The sequence below is a fragment of the Oncorhynchus mykiss genome, chromosome 14, assembly GCF_057628025.1.
Source record: "Oncorhynchus mykiss isolate SJ-2025 chromosome 14, ASM5762802v1, whole genome shotgun sequence".
NCBI lineage: Eukaryota > Metazoa > Chordata > Actinopteri > Salmoniformes > Salmonidae > Oncorhynchus > Oncorhynchus mykiss.
Window position 1 is genome coordinate 6,228,567 of NC_143035.1, and position 16,044 is coordinate 6,244,610.

Here is a 16,044-nt window from a genome sequence, read left to right on the forward strand (position 1 = left end):
AGCCTCATGCTTCTCCACAGACAGCACCATGCCAGCCAGGCTGCCTGCATGACCCAGGTGCCCATGTTTTTAACAATGTCCGGTACAGACAGGGATGACAGGGAGACTGGGAAGAATTTATAGTGTACGTTCGCAATATCCCCCTATTTGCAAGCATGACCAATGGCATAGTACGTAATTGATATGTAAATTCAACCAACCCAATTGGAATACATAAACATGGAACACGTTTCTGCAGTGTCAAGGGGGAAAATAACCGACCCTTTTACACATGCAAAGTGTAATTAATAACTTCACATGTCACGTTCTGACCTTAGTTCCTTCGTTATGTCTTTGTTTTAGTATGGTATGGTCAGGGCATGAGTTGGGTGGGTTGTCTATGTTCATTTTTCTATAATTTGGGATTTCTGTGTTCGGCCTAGTATGGTTCTCAGTCAGAGTCAGCTGTCAATCGTTGTCCCTGATTGAGAATCATACTTAGGTAGCCTGGTTTCACTTTTTGAGTTGTGGGTGTTTGTCTTCTGTGTCAGTGCTTGTTTCCACACGGGATTGTTTCGTTTATTCACGTTTATTGTTTTGTTCCAGTGTTCTGTTGTGTTTTGATTAAACATGATGGACACTTACCGCGCGCATTGGTCCTCCGATCCTTCTCGCTACTACTCCTCAGAAGAGGAGGGCGAGATCTGTTACATCACCGTGCTCAAAGGGATACTCAATGTATGTATTTTATATTTTTACCCATAAACCAATAGGTGCCCTTTTTCGGGATGTCTCACGTCTCGAGCTGAAACTGACAGATTTTCATGGGATCTTCTAAATCATGCTAATTAGCTTTCCACAGAGCTGCAGAAATCCACTCTGGGGTTAAACGTTTTTCTAATTATCTACAGCTACTTTATTACTTGATTTCCTGACTACTGGTCACATTTTCAATGCTAATCCTGTAGAATCTTTAGCAACGGCGCTGGTCCCATGACTTTGTTTCTTTTCGAAAGCTTCCCGCGATAAATTATTATGCATGGAATGCTTACATTGTCCTAACCTGGACATCTTTAACCTGGGTCACAGAGACAGAGAGAAACAGAGAAGAGGGAAACATTACTCCTAATTACCAGGTCTTGAACAGGTCCAGCCGTCAACTGCCTCAGTTTACTGAGCTGGATTGGACACACATAGTTCCTGTCTCCTCTACTGACCTCTGGCTCAGAGTGATCCTCACCACTTCCCCTCTCTCCACCCATCTCCTCTCCATCACTACCATCCCTCCATGCAGTAGTCATCAGGCTCTCAGCGCCCAAACCATCCTGACAATCTCCAGGAGATCTGGGCTCTGCCTCCACATCCAACTCCTCGAACCACAGTAACATTGGAGGGTCACTGGGGATACTGCAACACATTTAACCAGTTGAGGGGATATCCATAGCCAGGTCCGCCTCAGTCTCATCCACAGGCCAGTCTGGGGTCTCCCCAGCTTGGATGACTGTGGACGTAGGGCTGGAGGTCAGACTGGGCTGGCTTTTATTATCGCTATAAGTTCATCCCATGCAAGCAGTATGGGGATGTGGAGCTAGTGGTTAGCTGGGGAAGGAGGGGGAATCCTGGGGTGCCCGTTGGGGAGCAAGCTGGTTTGGCTCTATGGAGGGAGGGCAGGAACTGGATTCAGACCTCCAACAGCCCTAATTCTGTCCCACTGCTAGGGGAGGTATGGGGGTAGACTGGATCCTGTTTGAGACTGTGTGTACTGGTGGGGAAGGTGGGGTAGTTCACTGAGTGACTGGTTGAGACATGGTGTTAGATCCTCATGTGCAGCTGGAGAGAGAGATATCCCAAAGGGGATGTGTGTAGGGGAATAACAGGCGTCGTTGTGCTGAGATTCATGTGCCCCCCCCAATCCTCAGAACCTGAGAGGGACCGGGTCTATATCATCTGGGACGTAGGGGCTGTCTACACTGTAAACATTTTAATCTTACTCAATGAGTAACTTCAACCTAGACACAGTCACAATGGAAAGAACAGGTGCAAATACTATCTGTACAATCTCTATTAGCTCAATTATCAGTCGTATATATGCATCGACTTCCAAACTCTCCAAAACAAATGGCAATATCCTTAGCAGGACAAGCATTTGCCCAGATGACTGTTTTAGTTTACTTGACGTTAATGTACTAACAGAAATTGGGAATGGCATCTAGAGGGGAATAAGGGAAACCAAGAATAGCAGAATTCACTGAGTCCAGATCAATCTGTCCTGACACAAGATGATACCAAACACATTTGATTTCAAATGGGTCTATGCCCTCCAGAATTAAATGCATAATGTCTTGTGGCATTTGTATGATATCAAAGGCTGGGAATTCAACTAACTTGCTCTTTCTATTGATCCCATATGTTGTTCTCAGGCTGTTGCGTAGCAAGTCCGTCTGTTCCTTTTCTATTTCATCACACTGTCTGACATGCTTCTCCAATGCCCTTTTAGTATATGCATCCTCATTGAAGTGTGACTGCATGTCCTCAAAAGAACACTCAGTGTCTGCACTTACTGTAGGCAAAGCCCACACCCTCTTTGAACCCTGCTGGTTCATGTTGTGCCAGGGTGTCTCCACAGAGAGAGACCATGGCACCATGTATCGTTTTCTCTCCGTTAATAGTTAGCATTTTAACCCCACTGTACAATGCATCCATATTTTCCTTGATTCTATTCAATATTACATCTACACCAGATTGACGGTCTGCTATCTAGCCATGGCAAGTAGCCTGATAGCTGCCAGTTTAGACCTGTATTTTGGATTTATATTTCCTAGGGTGTAGTACACCATTAACAACTTGTTTTTTGATGCAAAGGATCCTAGTGGATTACAAATTTATTTCATCCATGTACAGAACAATCTGCAATGCCTTTGGTTTATCTGAAAATAAGGGATGTGATTTTAGAAGAGCACCATCAACAATGTCATGAAAAAAAACTTCCCTACACATCTGGGGTCCCTTTTCAACCATAGACAAAATCATTGGGTGTGATAAGAACTGTTCTAGACTTTTGACGAATGGTACATAATCAAATACTTTGTCTTTGATGAAAATGTATTTTGATCCTCAACATTTCATCCTGCATATGGTTCGAGCAATTGGAATTTCCTCTGCATCTAAACCAGACAGACAGACAGACAGACAGACAGACAGACAGACAGACAGACAGACAGACAGACAGACACCCATCCATCCATCCATCATGGAGGTTGGAACACACCATGTATACCTATGATATTCAGATTTGCTTATGACAATATTCATTAACATAAGGACATAAGGGATCAACAATAGTAAGGTGGACAACCTAGCACTGAAAATGAACTCAACCGTCACTGAACCACAAGATTCTCTGCATAATGTAACAAACCAAATTCTGTGCTCTGGGCATGAAAAAGCATCTTACCTGTGAGAGACGATGCTTGGCTCTGGCATTTATCACAAATGCAGTGGCATGTGTTCTCAGATCCTGCAATTTTTTTGACATTGAATGTAGTATCCTGAAGCTGGACATTTCTAGTTCATGACAAGTATAATGTTTGTTGTTTGTTAGGAATCTGTGAAGAAGCATCTTTTGAAAAGGATTCAGAATGTGACAACCCCCAAAAAGAAGCAGGGAGCGACCCCTTCAAGAAAGAGGGCACGAAGCCTTAGATTTCAGAGCAGCCAGGAGATGTCCACTGATGAGACGGACGAATCCACCTCCTCAACCCTGATCTTGGAGAGATCCCCACAATCTAGACGCAGCACCCCAGAGGTTGAACAGTTGGGTTTTAAGTACACAAATTGAAATAGTGGGTAGTGTTTCCATGTAAATGCAACTTCTACTACTACTCTAAATGAGGAACTAGAAACAAAGTGACTATTTAGTCTTCAGTGTTTCCTGTGGAATGAGAGGTTTGGGGGGTAGTAGCAGCGGAATCACTGGTCTTAATTTCAGTCTACATTTTTAAATGTTAATTGGTCAGGTTTGTTATGTTTTCTGGCATCAGAAACTACTCAGAGCCTACAGAACTAGGCGAGACATTATAAAACTCTACAGGAGATGTACAAAACCAAGGCCAGACCCAACCAGAAGGATGTTTCCCAGCTCCTGGACCTTGCATTCTAAGCAAGACGGGCCTTCATCGACTCTGATGCTACTAAGGAGCAAGACATGCCTACCAAGATACTTCAAGTTTCAGAGAACTGGATCATGTAAGGAAATGTATTCATTTTAAGTAGGCCTATACTTCTTTAGCTTGGTTAACACAGAATCTCAAATAAGATACAGTGTGGGAACTGAGCAGCGTGAGAAGCTATAGCAGGGACGGGGGTAAACTACTTTGGGCAAATGTAAAACAGTGAGCTTGCAAGAATTCGGTCTGATAGTAAGCAGGCTAATGCTTCCTACGCCTCCAGCTAGATAGATAGACAGAGTCTTACACTGTCTGTCTGAGGTTATGGATGAACTCCGGCGGATCCTTGATCGAGGCAACTCCCGCTTCATAGCTGAACTGAAGACCCACTGGGGGACCCTTTACAACAAGGCACGATCTTATGGAGTGTTCAAAAAGGTCATGAAGCTGGACGAAGGTATTTACTGGCTCTGTTGACAATGGAGAATCCCATGAACGGATACATTTTTGTTTAAATAACTGGCTGCAGTAAATCAAATGAAACCATTTTAGTTTTTAACAGTGAAGCACTCAATCGCCATGATGAAGGCTTTACCAGATATGTTGCCATCACCTGTGGCTCCACCGAAGAAGTTAGGACATGCAAGTGAGGCTATGCTTCACATCCTTGAGGTAAGAAATGTGTGCATGTATTAGCATTTTCATTACTTAACCATAACATACAAAGAGTGTGAATTGTCTTTGTGGTCATATTTGTTTGTCTCTTTGTGTTTGTGTCAGTCTGCAGAAGACCCCAACACCTTTCTTCAGGCGAGACCACTCTTCAGCCCTGTCCTGATTGTCTGCGAAACCAACTGCATACAGGCCATTAGAACCATGCCTGTGGTGACCTTCCCAAAAGAGGACATCTATGCCAGTATCTCATGGCATGTTATTACGCCTTTCACCTCACATATCCCAAGTGCATTGCGACACTCCTCTCTGTGCTGCAGACAGAAGTCCTCTCGGATGCCATCCACGACCGGGACGTGACTTCTTCGTATAAAAAAGGCTATGGCCGTGTGAAAAAAGTTCATTACTGACTAGGGTTGCACAATACCATTTTTTTTTCTTTTTCTGGTCCCTATAACAAAACTGTGTGTATTGGCCCATCCGAGAACTGATCCGAGAACCTTTAATAAATAGGCAGGGCGTTTGTTGTTTATTATAAGAAGGTTTAAAGCACTGTTGTTTGTTATGTTCCCATTGGTCTTCCATTTTCACCTTGACCACCAATGGCCTTTGTTGTTGTTTTTGCATCCTGTTCTGCCCATATCCGCCTCTCGATATACTCAATAAAGAAGTGAAAAGAAATTAGAATTCTAGTAGTAATACAAGTGCATTTATCTTAGTCAGGATTACTTATTTTAAGCACAATTTCTCTGTAAATTCCTGGGAATATTGCCTTATTTCAAGTTGATTGCAATAGCATTGGATTCTAAATTTAAGCACATTTTCCTACATATCTCAAAATGATTCTTAAATCTTTTCTTTGTATCCAGACAAATGTACTTGTTTTTAGTGTAGCTGTACTGGTTTTAGATATATTTACTAAACATATAGCCTTATTTCAAGATGATGGCACTAGCATTTGCTAAATTTAAGCACATTTTCCTACATATTGAGAATTATTCTTAAATCTTTTCTTTGTATCCAGACAAATGACTTGTTTTTAGTCTGAATGCACTATTTTTAAGATATCTGTACGTTCTTTGAGACTAGATATTTTTACTTGTTTAAAAAGTCTTGTCAAGTAAAATTTTCCTGTTCTGTTGGCAGATAATTTAGCTTATTTTAAGTAATATTTCCCTAATTGTATTGCTTTTTTATCTTGTTTTTGAGAGCTGACTCTTGCACTGTAGGCTTTAGGGGGTGAGGGAGAGAGTTGTATAGTAGTGATTGTGCGGACCCTGGTTGTTTATTTTTCTTTGTCAAAATACGTTTTTTCGCTGTCATAGACTCTGTTTCTTGCTCTTCCAATACACCATTTTCTGCTTCTCCAGTGCAGCTCGTCTGAGCTTCATTTGGAATGGTTATAGAGGTCGAGGTCTCAGACTTTAAGCATTCTGGTTCTTCTTTGCCTTCAAACAATGGTTCAGAAGGTTTACCTGAGTATTGTTGTGACTTCCCAGTTATCTGGTTAGTGGAAGAGCCTGAGGCTCCTGCCACTGCAGGCTGTTCAGATTTAGGCACACTTGGTGATTTTATTGGACATATTGGAATGTCTGTCTGAGCTTTTCACGGCTTTCTTGTCATTTGATGGTCCAGTCGAAGAAGAATCCCTGAGAGAATTGGATTCAATAATGTCCCTTTCTTCTGCTTTTAAAACTGCTTTGTTCTTGACTTCGGGACAGAGAATCTTGACTTCTGGTGTGTGGTCCTTCATGTTTTGAGATCCTTAGACTGCTGCGCAACTTGGGAGCCCCAGTCTGATGGTCTAACGTTATAAAAAACACAGCGAGACAATGATATCCATTTTATAAACGATGCCGCAAATGTTTTGTAATAGATAATCCAAAACATTATTCACAATAACGTTAGCTAGCAAGTAGCCACATAACAAAGAAAATCTGTAAATGTCCTTACTAGTATTCTGCCAGCAGTAGAAACGATTACATCACTATAGTGTTGTAATGAGGAAACCTTCAAAAATAAAACCCTGCATTTCAAAACATTGCTTATTTTGGATAGCTCATTCAAATTATATATTTTTTGTTGTTGTCAATGGCCACTGTTATTGTGCCAACAAGAAAATGCAATAAGTAATTTATGAAAAAATTAAATGTTGAGACTGGTATGTTGAGAATATTGGGCTTTAGAGAGAGAACATTTCTACCAGTCATTTCTACCAAGTGGGGTGGAAAATACTCAGTAGGCCCTCTAATAACCAAATATGGTTCGTTTTGGAGGGGGACTGTGTCTTAATTATCCAGCAGCACTTTGTTCCATAAAGGCCTATTAACTTCTTTGGGGTAGGGGGCAGTATTGGGTAGCTTGGATGAAAAACGTGCCCAAATTAAGTTGCCTGCTACTCCGCCGTAAAAGCTAGAATATGCATATAATTAGTACATTTGGATAGAAAACACTGAAGTTTCTAAAACTGTTTGAATGATGTCTGTGAGTATAACAGAACTAATATGTCAGGCAAAACCCTGAGAGAAAATCCAACCAGGAAGTGGGAAATCTGAGTTTTGTAGTTTTTCAATTCAGCCCCCATTGAAGATACAGTGGGATATTAGTTATGTTTCACTTTCCAAGGCTTCCACTAGATGTCAACAGTATTTAGAACCTATTTTGAGGATTCTACTCTAAAGGAGGGGCTCATAAGAGCTCTTTGAGTGAGTGGTCTGGCAGAGTGCTACAGCCTCGGTCTGGCGCGCTCACGTGAAAGGTAGCTACGTTCCACTTCATTTGTACAGACAAAGGAATTGTCCGGTTGGAACATTAATGAAGTTTTATGTTAAAAACATCCTAAAGATTGATTCCATACTTAGTTTGGCAAGTTTCTAGGCTGTAACGGAACCTTTTAAACTTTTCGTCCGACGTTCAGTGCGACCTGAACAAGCTTTTGGATTTGTTTACTAAATGCCCTAACAAAAGAAGATATTTGGACATAACTGATGGACATTATCGAACAAATCAAACATTTATTGTGGAACTGGGATTCCTGGGAGTGCATTCTGATGAAAATAATCAAAGGTAACTAAATATTTAAAATGCTATTTCTGAGTAATGTTGACTACCCAATATGGCGGGTATCTTTTGGGCTGCTTTGTTGTCTAAAGGCTGTACTCAGATTATTGCATGGTTTGCTTTCTCCGTAAAGTGTTTTTGAAATCTGACACAGCGGTTGCATTAAGGAGACGTTTATTTAAAGGTCCATGTATAATAGTCGTATCTTTATCAATGTTTATTATGAGTATTTCTGTTAATTGATGTGGCTCTCTCAAAATCACCGCATGTTTTAGAACTACTGAATGTAAAGCGCCAATGTAAACTCAGATTTTTTTATTTAAATATTAACTTTATCAATCCAAACATGCATGTATTGTGTAACATGAAGTCCTATGAGTGTCATCTGATGAAGATCATCAAAGGTTAGTGATTAATTTTATCTCTTTCTGCTTTTTGTGACTCCTCTCTTTGGCTGGAAAAATGGCTGTGTTTTTCTGTGGCTTGGTGGTGCCCTAACATAATCGTTTGTGATGCTTTCGCTGTAAATCCTTTTTGAAATCAGTCACTGTGGCTGGATTAACGGGAATGTTATCTTTAAAATGGTGTAAAATACTTGTATGCTTGAGGAATTTTAATTATGAGATTTCTGTTGTTTGGAATTTGGCGCCCTGCACTTTCACTGGCTGTTGCGGGGAGTCCTAGACAGCTTAACCAAGTTTTCAAAACCAATAACGGAGACAAGATGGAAAGATACTATTTAATACAGAAACGTGATGGTTATCTATCAAGGTCAGCAAAGGCATTTTTGTAGAGTTTTAAATGTATTATGTAGTAATCTTCTCTGATAACTCATAAAACATATCCTCGCATGCCATTGTGACTAAGCTTATTCACATTGCCCTCTAATAAGACTGCTTTAGAGACTAAGCACACATGAACACCACAACTACTACCATCTGTCTGTTTTCTAAAATTGGGGCACCGATGAGAAAATTATGCAGTTTAGTGTCGCATCAACCACATATCCATGCATTGCTAGATCATGTATCCTTTAATTATTTTTCATACTGGCTCAAGAAATCCATCATTTTAAGATGTAATTTAATGCAATTCCTGCTACTAACTACAGTATATGTTGCATTTCTATGGCTATAACTGTCTTTAAGTTCACAGGCACTATCACATGCTCAAAATACCACCAATTGTGCACCGTTCCAGGCACATTTGGCATAACCTCTTTGTCATGACAGACTCTGTAATTCCTGACTAGCAAAAGATGCAGGGAACACCAACACAAATTGATCCTTTCTTAGGATGCTTGTGGTGAAAGGAACTCTGATGCCTCTTTCTGAAATATGACTTGGTTCAACTATTTGTTTTTTTACCCTGGCTATACATGGCTTTCTTGCACTGACTACAATTTTGAGAGAATACACTTTAAATGTGGAGGAGATCATTGGCTTAGAAATGTGCAGGTAGCATTTCCTCCACAAGAGAGTCTACGTCACACATATCACTGTTTTGAAGTCTCTGTTAAAACAATGGTTGTGTAGTCTGTCCTGTTTTCACTGCATCCAACTGTGAAATTACTTTGCCAAATTGCTGATTTGGAGTCACGCCGTTTGCTTTAAGTAATCTTTGTGACATTCTTTGAAAGCGGATGTTTTTTTCAGAAATGTCAAAACAGGAAAGCTTTACCCTCAAGATGATTGGGAAAATAGTTACATGTTGGAATAACATCACTATATGAATCTGACTCACATGGCTGTCCTTGCTCACTGATAGAGCTTCTGGGAAGGCCCTCATTACATAATTCATACAAATTTATAACTCCTGTGTCCTCAATATTTGTAGATTCTACAAAAAATAAGATTAACTTCACTAGGGTATGTGGGATGCTAGCGTCCCACCTCGTCAACAGCCAGTGAAACTGCAGGGCGTCAAATTTAAAAACAACAGAAATCCCATAATTAAAATTCCTCAAACATACAAGTATTTTACACCATTTTAAAGATACACTTGTTGTAAATCCAGCCACCGTGTCCGATTTCAAAAAGGCTTTACGACGAAAGCACACCAAATGATTATGTTAGGTCAGAGCCAAGTCACAGAAAAACACAGCCATTTTTCCAGCCAAAGAGAGGAGTCACGAAAAGATAGAATTATAAAATGAATGACTAACCTTTATTGATCTTCATCAGATGACACTCATAGGACTTCATGTTACACAATACATGTATGTTTTGTTCGGTAAAGTTCATATTTATATCCAAAAATCTGAGTTTACATTGACGCGTTATGTTCAGTAGTTCCAAAACATCCAGTGATTTTGCAGAGCCACATCAATTTACAGAAATACTCATAATAAACATTGCTAAAAGATACAACTGTTATGCATGGAATTTTAGATCCACTTCTCCTTAACATTAGCCTTCTACATCTAGCTACATATTGAACGTCTATCCTCGCAGGCCAGGGGCACATCAATGTATGAATTCATTTTTGGATCAGAATTTCCGTTATAGTCATTGGCCAGTATGGAGAATTAAGAAAAACCACAAGTCCAAATCCCTATCTCCATCCATGGCTAATTTAGGAAAGGGTCCATTTTAGCTAGCTAGCTAGCCACCGGAGGACAACAACACAAGGAAATGCAACACTTCAAGTTTTTCTGTCAGTGACGCATGCTCTCAATGGGATTTGATAGGAGTAACGCCAAAATCCAAGCTGGCTTCCTTGACACTTTTTTTGGGGTGTGCCAGGACCATTCACAGTTGAGCTTGCTCAGTTTTACTCAATGCTGATTGGCAAATTGTTTATACTTTTTTTGTATCAAAGGAGGCCAAAGGCTCGCTGGCTTCCCTTACCTTCAATGCTACGGGCAACAATGTCATACTCATTTGACAGCATCAGAGAGATTTCCTACAAGTAGAGAGACAGAGGGGTGCCGTTTTGCTCACTAATGCTTTCTCCTGTGAGATACATACAGCGAATAGAAAGAAAGGAAGCACAGAGAGACAAAATATTAATATTTTTTGGGGAAACCAGGCTTCCCTCGGCATCCATCCATACATGCCACTGCCATTTGGGATACGCTGACCTAGATTAACCTAACTTGGTCCTGGGGACCCAAGGGGTGCACGTTTTGGGTTTTGCCCTACCACTACACAGCTGATTAAAATAATCAAAGCTTGATAATCAGTTAATTATTTGTATGAGCCTTGTAGTGCTAGGGCAAAATCCAAAACATGCACCCTTGGGGTCCCGAGGACCGAGTTTGGGAAACACTGATCTAGGTCATTAACAGGTATGCCTGTCCATCGTTGTTCACATTGTGTATTTGTCTATAGAGAGTGAGAAGTCAGCAGCAGGCCGTAAAACACAGTCTCCATCTGTAGCGCCTTGCGGTCAGATGCCAAGCAGTTGCCATACCAAGCGGCGATGCAACCAGTAAGGATGCTCTCGATGATGCAGCTGTATAACTTTCTGAGGATCTGAGAACCCATGCCAAGTCTTTTCAGTCTCCTGAGGGGGAATAGGCATTGTTGTGCCCTCTTCGTGACTGTCTTGGTGTGTTTGGACCGTGATAGTTTTTTAGTGATGTGGACAACAAGGAATTTGAAGCTCTTAAACCGCTCCACTACAGACCCGTCAATGTGAATGGTGGTGTGCTCGGCCCTCCTTTTCCTTTAGTACATGATCAGCTCCTTTGTCTTGCTCATGATGTGGGAGAGGTTGTTGTCCTGGCACCACACTGCTAAGACTCTGACCCCAGCCCTATAGGCTGTCTCGTTGTCAGTGATCAGGCCTACCACCGTTGTGTCATCAACAAACTTAATGATGGTGTTGGAGTAGTGCGTGGTCACGCAGCCGTGGATGAACAGGGAGTACAGGAGGGGACTAACTATGCACCCCTGAGGGGCCCCCAGTGTTGAGTATCAGTGTGGCAAATGTGTTTTTGCCTACCCTTACCACCTGGTGGTGGCCTGTGTGATAGAAAAATTATGTTTTTACCTGATTTGTTTGATATTAATAGTTAATGATTATATACTTAACAAATAGTAAGACATTTCTGTTTTTTAAACGCTGTGTTTCTGTAAAGGGATGGTTTCCACTCTAGCTTCTTGCAGTTAGTCTGGGCATATGGTCAAGTAAATGGGTTCTGCTAGAGATAGCTTGAACTGACAATGACTTGTGATAAAAACCTAAAGTCGAAAAAAATCTGAGTTTACATTGACGCGTTATGTTCAGTAGTTCCAAAACATCCAGTGATTTTGCAGAGCCACATCAATTTACAGAAATACTCATAATAAACATTGCTAAAAGATACAACTGTTATGCATGGAATTTTAGATCCACTTCTCCTTAACATTAGCCTTCTACATCTAGCTACATATTGAACGTCTATCCTCGCAGGCCAGGGGCACATCAATGTATGAATTCATTTTTGGATCAGAATTTCCGTTATAGTCATTGGCCAGTATGGAGAATTAAGAAAAACCACAAGTCCAAATCCCTATCTCCATCCATGGCTAATTTAGGAAAGGGTCCATTTTAGCTAGCTAGCTAGCCACTGGAGGACAACAACACAAGGAAATGCAACACTTCAAGTTTTTCTGTCAGTGACGCATGCTCTCAATGGGATTTGATAGGAGTAACGCCAAAATCCAAGCTGGCTTCCTTGACACTTTTTTTGGGGTGTGCCAGGACCATTCACAGTTGAGCTTGCTCAGTTTTACTCAATGCTGATTGGCAAATTGTTTATACTTTTTTTGTATCAAAGGAGGCCAAAGGCTAGCTGGCTTCCCTTACCTTCAATGCTACGGGCAACAATGTCATACTCATTTGACAGCATCAGAGAGATTTCCTACAAGTAGAGAGACAGAGGGGTGCCGTTTTGCTCACTAATGCTTTCTCCTGTGAGATACATACAGCGAATAGAAAGAAAGGAAGCACAGAGAGACAAAATATTAATATTTTTGGGGGAAACCAGGCTTCCCTCGGCATCCATCCATACATGCCACTGCCATTTGGGATACGCTGACCTAGATTAACCTAACTTGGTCCTGGGGACCCAAGGGGTGCACGTTTTGGGTTTTGCCCTACCACTACACAGCTGATTAAAATAATCAAAGCTTGATAATCAGTTAATTATTTGTATGAGCCTTGTAGTGCTAGGGCAAAATCCAAAACATGCACCCTTGGGGTCCCGAGGACCGAGTTTGGGAAACACTGATCTAGGTCATTAACAGGTATGCCTGTCCATCGTTGTTCACATTGTGTATTTGTCTATAGAGAGTGAGAAGTCAGCAGCAGGCCGTAAAACACAGTCTCCATCTGTAGCGCCTTGCGGTCAGATGCCAAGCAGTTGCCATACCAAGCGGCGATGCAACCAGTAAGGATGCTCTCGATGATGCAGCTGTATAACTTTCTGAGGATCTGAGAACCCATGCCAAGTCTTTTCAGTCTCCTGAGGGGGAATAGGCATTGTTGTGCCCTCTTCGTGACTGTCTTGGTGTGTTTGGACCGTGATAGTTTTTTAGTGATGTGGACAACAAGGAATTTGAAGCTCTTAAACCGCTCCACTACAGACCCGTCAATGTGAATGGTGGTGTGCTCGGCCCTCCTTTTCCTTTAGTACATGATCAGCTCCTTTGTCTTGCTCATGATGTGGGAGAGGTTGTTGTCCTGGCACCACACTGCTAAGACTCTGACCCCAGCCCTATAGGCTGTCTCGTTGTCAGTGATCAGGCCTACCACCGTTGTGTCATCAACAAACTTAATGATGGTGTTGGAGTAGTGCGTGGTCACGCAGCCGTGGATGAACAGGGAGTACAGGAGGGGACTAACTATGCACCCCTGAGGGGCCCCCAGTGTTGAGTATCAGTGTGGCAAATGTGTTTTTGCCTACCCTTACCACCTGGTGGTGGCCTGTGTGATAGAAAAATTATGTTTTTACCTGATTTGTTTGATATTAATAGTTAATGATTATATACTTAACAAATAGTAAGACATTTCTGTTTTTTAAACGCTGTGTTTCTGTAAAGGGATGGTTTCCACTCTAGCTTCTTGCAGTTAGTCTGGGCATATGGTCAAGTAAATGGGTTCTGCTAGAGATAGCTTGAACTGACAATGACTTGTGATAAAAACCTAAAGTCGATATTCCATAGACAAGATGTGGTGTGTGTGACCTGAGATAGAGATAGCCTGGAAGAGTTTAGAAAAATCCCTCATTGTCTCATCTTCCTGGCATCTGAGATACTAAGCCAGGTTGGGGTTAAAACAACACCCCGTGCAGGAGATGGACCATGGTGGCTTTTGGGAGGGGTGGAATCAGCCCTGACTAAGTATTTTTAGGTCCTATATAAGATCTCCATTTTTTTTATTATCAGCAACAGCTCTCGGCAACACACACTTCGGACTGTTGGGTCAACGGTTTCCTTATTGCAATAATGAATCAATATTGAATAAAGATGATTGTTTGAGGAAATGACAAAGTCTTTCTCACTTGATTAGAATATTCCACGACACCCATCAGGAAGTCTAGGATCCAGTTGCAGAGGGAGGTGTTTAGTGCCAGGGTACTTAGCTTTGAGGGCACTATGGTGTTGAATGCTGAGCTATAGCCAACGAACAACATTCTCACATAGATGTTAGTTTTGTCCAGGTGGGAAAGGGCAGTGTGGAGTGCCATGGAGATTGTGTCATCTGTGGATATGTTGGGGCGGTATTGGAATTGTAGTGTGTATAGGGTTTCTGGGATGATGGTGTTGATGTGAGCCATGCCTTTCAAAGCACCTTAGGCTACATATGTGAGTGCTACGGGGCGTAGTCATTTAGGCAGGTTACCTTGGCATTCTTGGACTATGGTGGTCTGCTTGAAACATGTAGGCATTACAGACTCGGCCAGGGAAAGGTTGAAAATGCCAGTGAAGGCACTTGCCAGTTGGTCAGTGCATGCTCTGAGTGTGCGTCCTGGTAATCCATCTGGCCTCGAGAATGTTGACCTGTTTAAAGATCTTACTCACATCGGCTATGGAGAGCGTGATTACAGTTGTCCGGCACAGCTAATGCTCTCATGCATGGTTCAGTGTTGCTTGTCTCGATGCAAGCATATAAGTAATTTAGCTCATCTGGTAGGCTCGTGTCACTGGGCAGCTTACGGCTGGGTTTGTAATCTGTAATAGTTTGCAAGCCCTGCCACATCCGACGAGCGTCAGTGTAAGGATTGACGCCGGACAGGAGAAGCAGGTACGAAGAGTCAAACATTTATTCAGGAACGGACAAAGAACATGACAGGTTACCACACCGGTAAACAAGGACATCTGACAAACAATCTCGAAACAGGGAACAGAGCTAGGGAAAAGACAGATAAAGGGAAGAAAATTACACAAGCAATTGAGTCCACGTGAGTCCAATGAGCGCTGATGCGCGTGACAGGGAAAGGCAGGTGTGCATACTGAAAGTGGCTTGAGTGCGTAATGTTGGAACATCTGGCACCCTCGAGTGCCAGAGGGAGGAAGAGCAGAAGCAGGCATGACAGTACCCCCCCCAACCCCCCTCCCCTCTAGGGGCGCCCGGAGTCCCACCTGGGAGAGCCAGCCGAGACATGGGCGCCGGGCAAGCTGGCTGGGGGTAAACTCCCGACGAACAGGCAGGGGCGTGGGAGCCTGGCAAGCCGGCTGAGGCATGAACGCCTGTCGATCCCGCTGCGATGTGGAAGCCCGATGATCCGACGGAGACATGACAGTCTGACGAGCCGGCTGGGTGAACAAGACCTGGCAATCCGGCTGAGGCCCAACTTGGGATGGGCGCTTTTCGAGCCAACCGGGGAAAGGAAACCTCTCGAGCCAGCTAGGCGTGGATGCCCGACGAGCTGGCTAGGCACCCCCAGTTCCATCGGTGGCAACCCAGAACCGATGTCACCTCCAACTGGAATGCCACTACTCCCCGATGCTTCGTGTGACGGCTTCAGGATTCTGTAAGGACCGACACCGGACAGGAGAAACAGGTACGTGGAGTCAAACATTTATTCAGGAATGGGCAAAGAACACGACAGGAACAGCGTCAGCACACGGGTAAAGAAGAACATATGACAAACAATCCCGAAGCAGGGGTCAGAGCTAGGAAACTACACAAGTAATTGAGACCATGTGAGTCCAATGAGCTCTGATGTGCGTTACGG

General features: G+C 42.6%; 1 pseudogene; it reads left to right on the forward strand.

The window, feature by feature from the left end:
• Window positions 1–4,469: 4,469 nt before the first annotated feature.
• LOC149978257 (uncharacterized) lies at window positions 4,470–15,844 on the forward strand (annotated as a pseudogene).
• The last annotated feature ends 200 nt before the right edge of the window (window positions 15,845–16,044 follow it).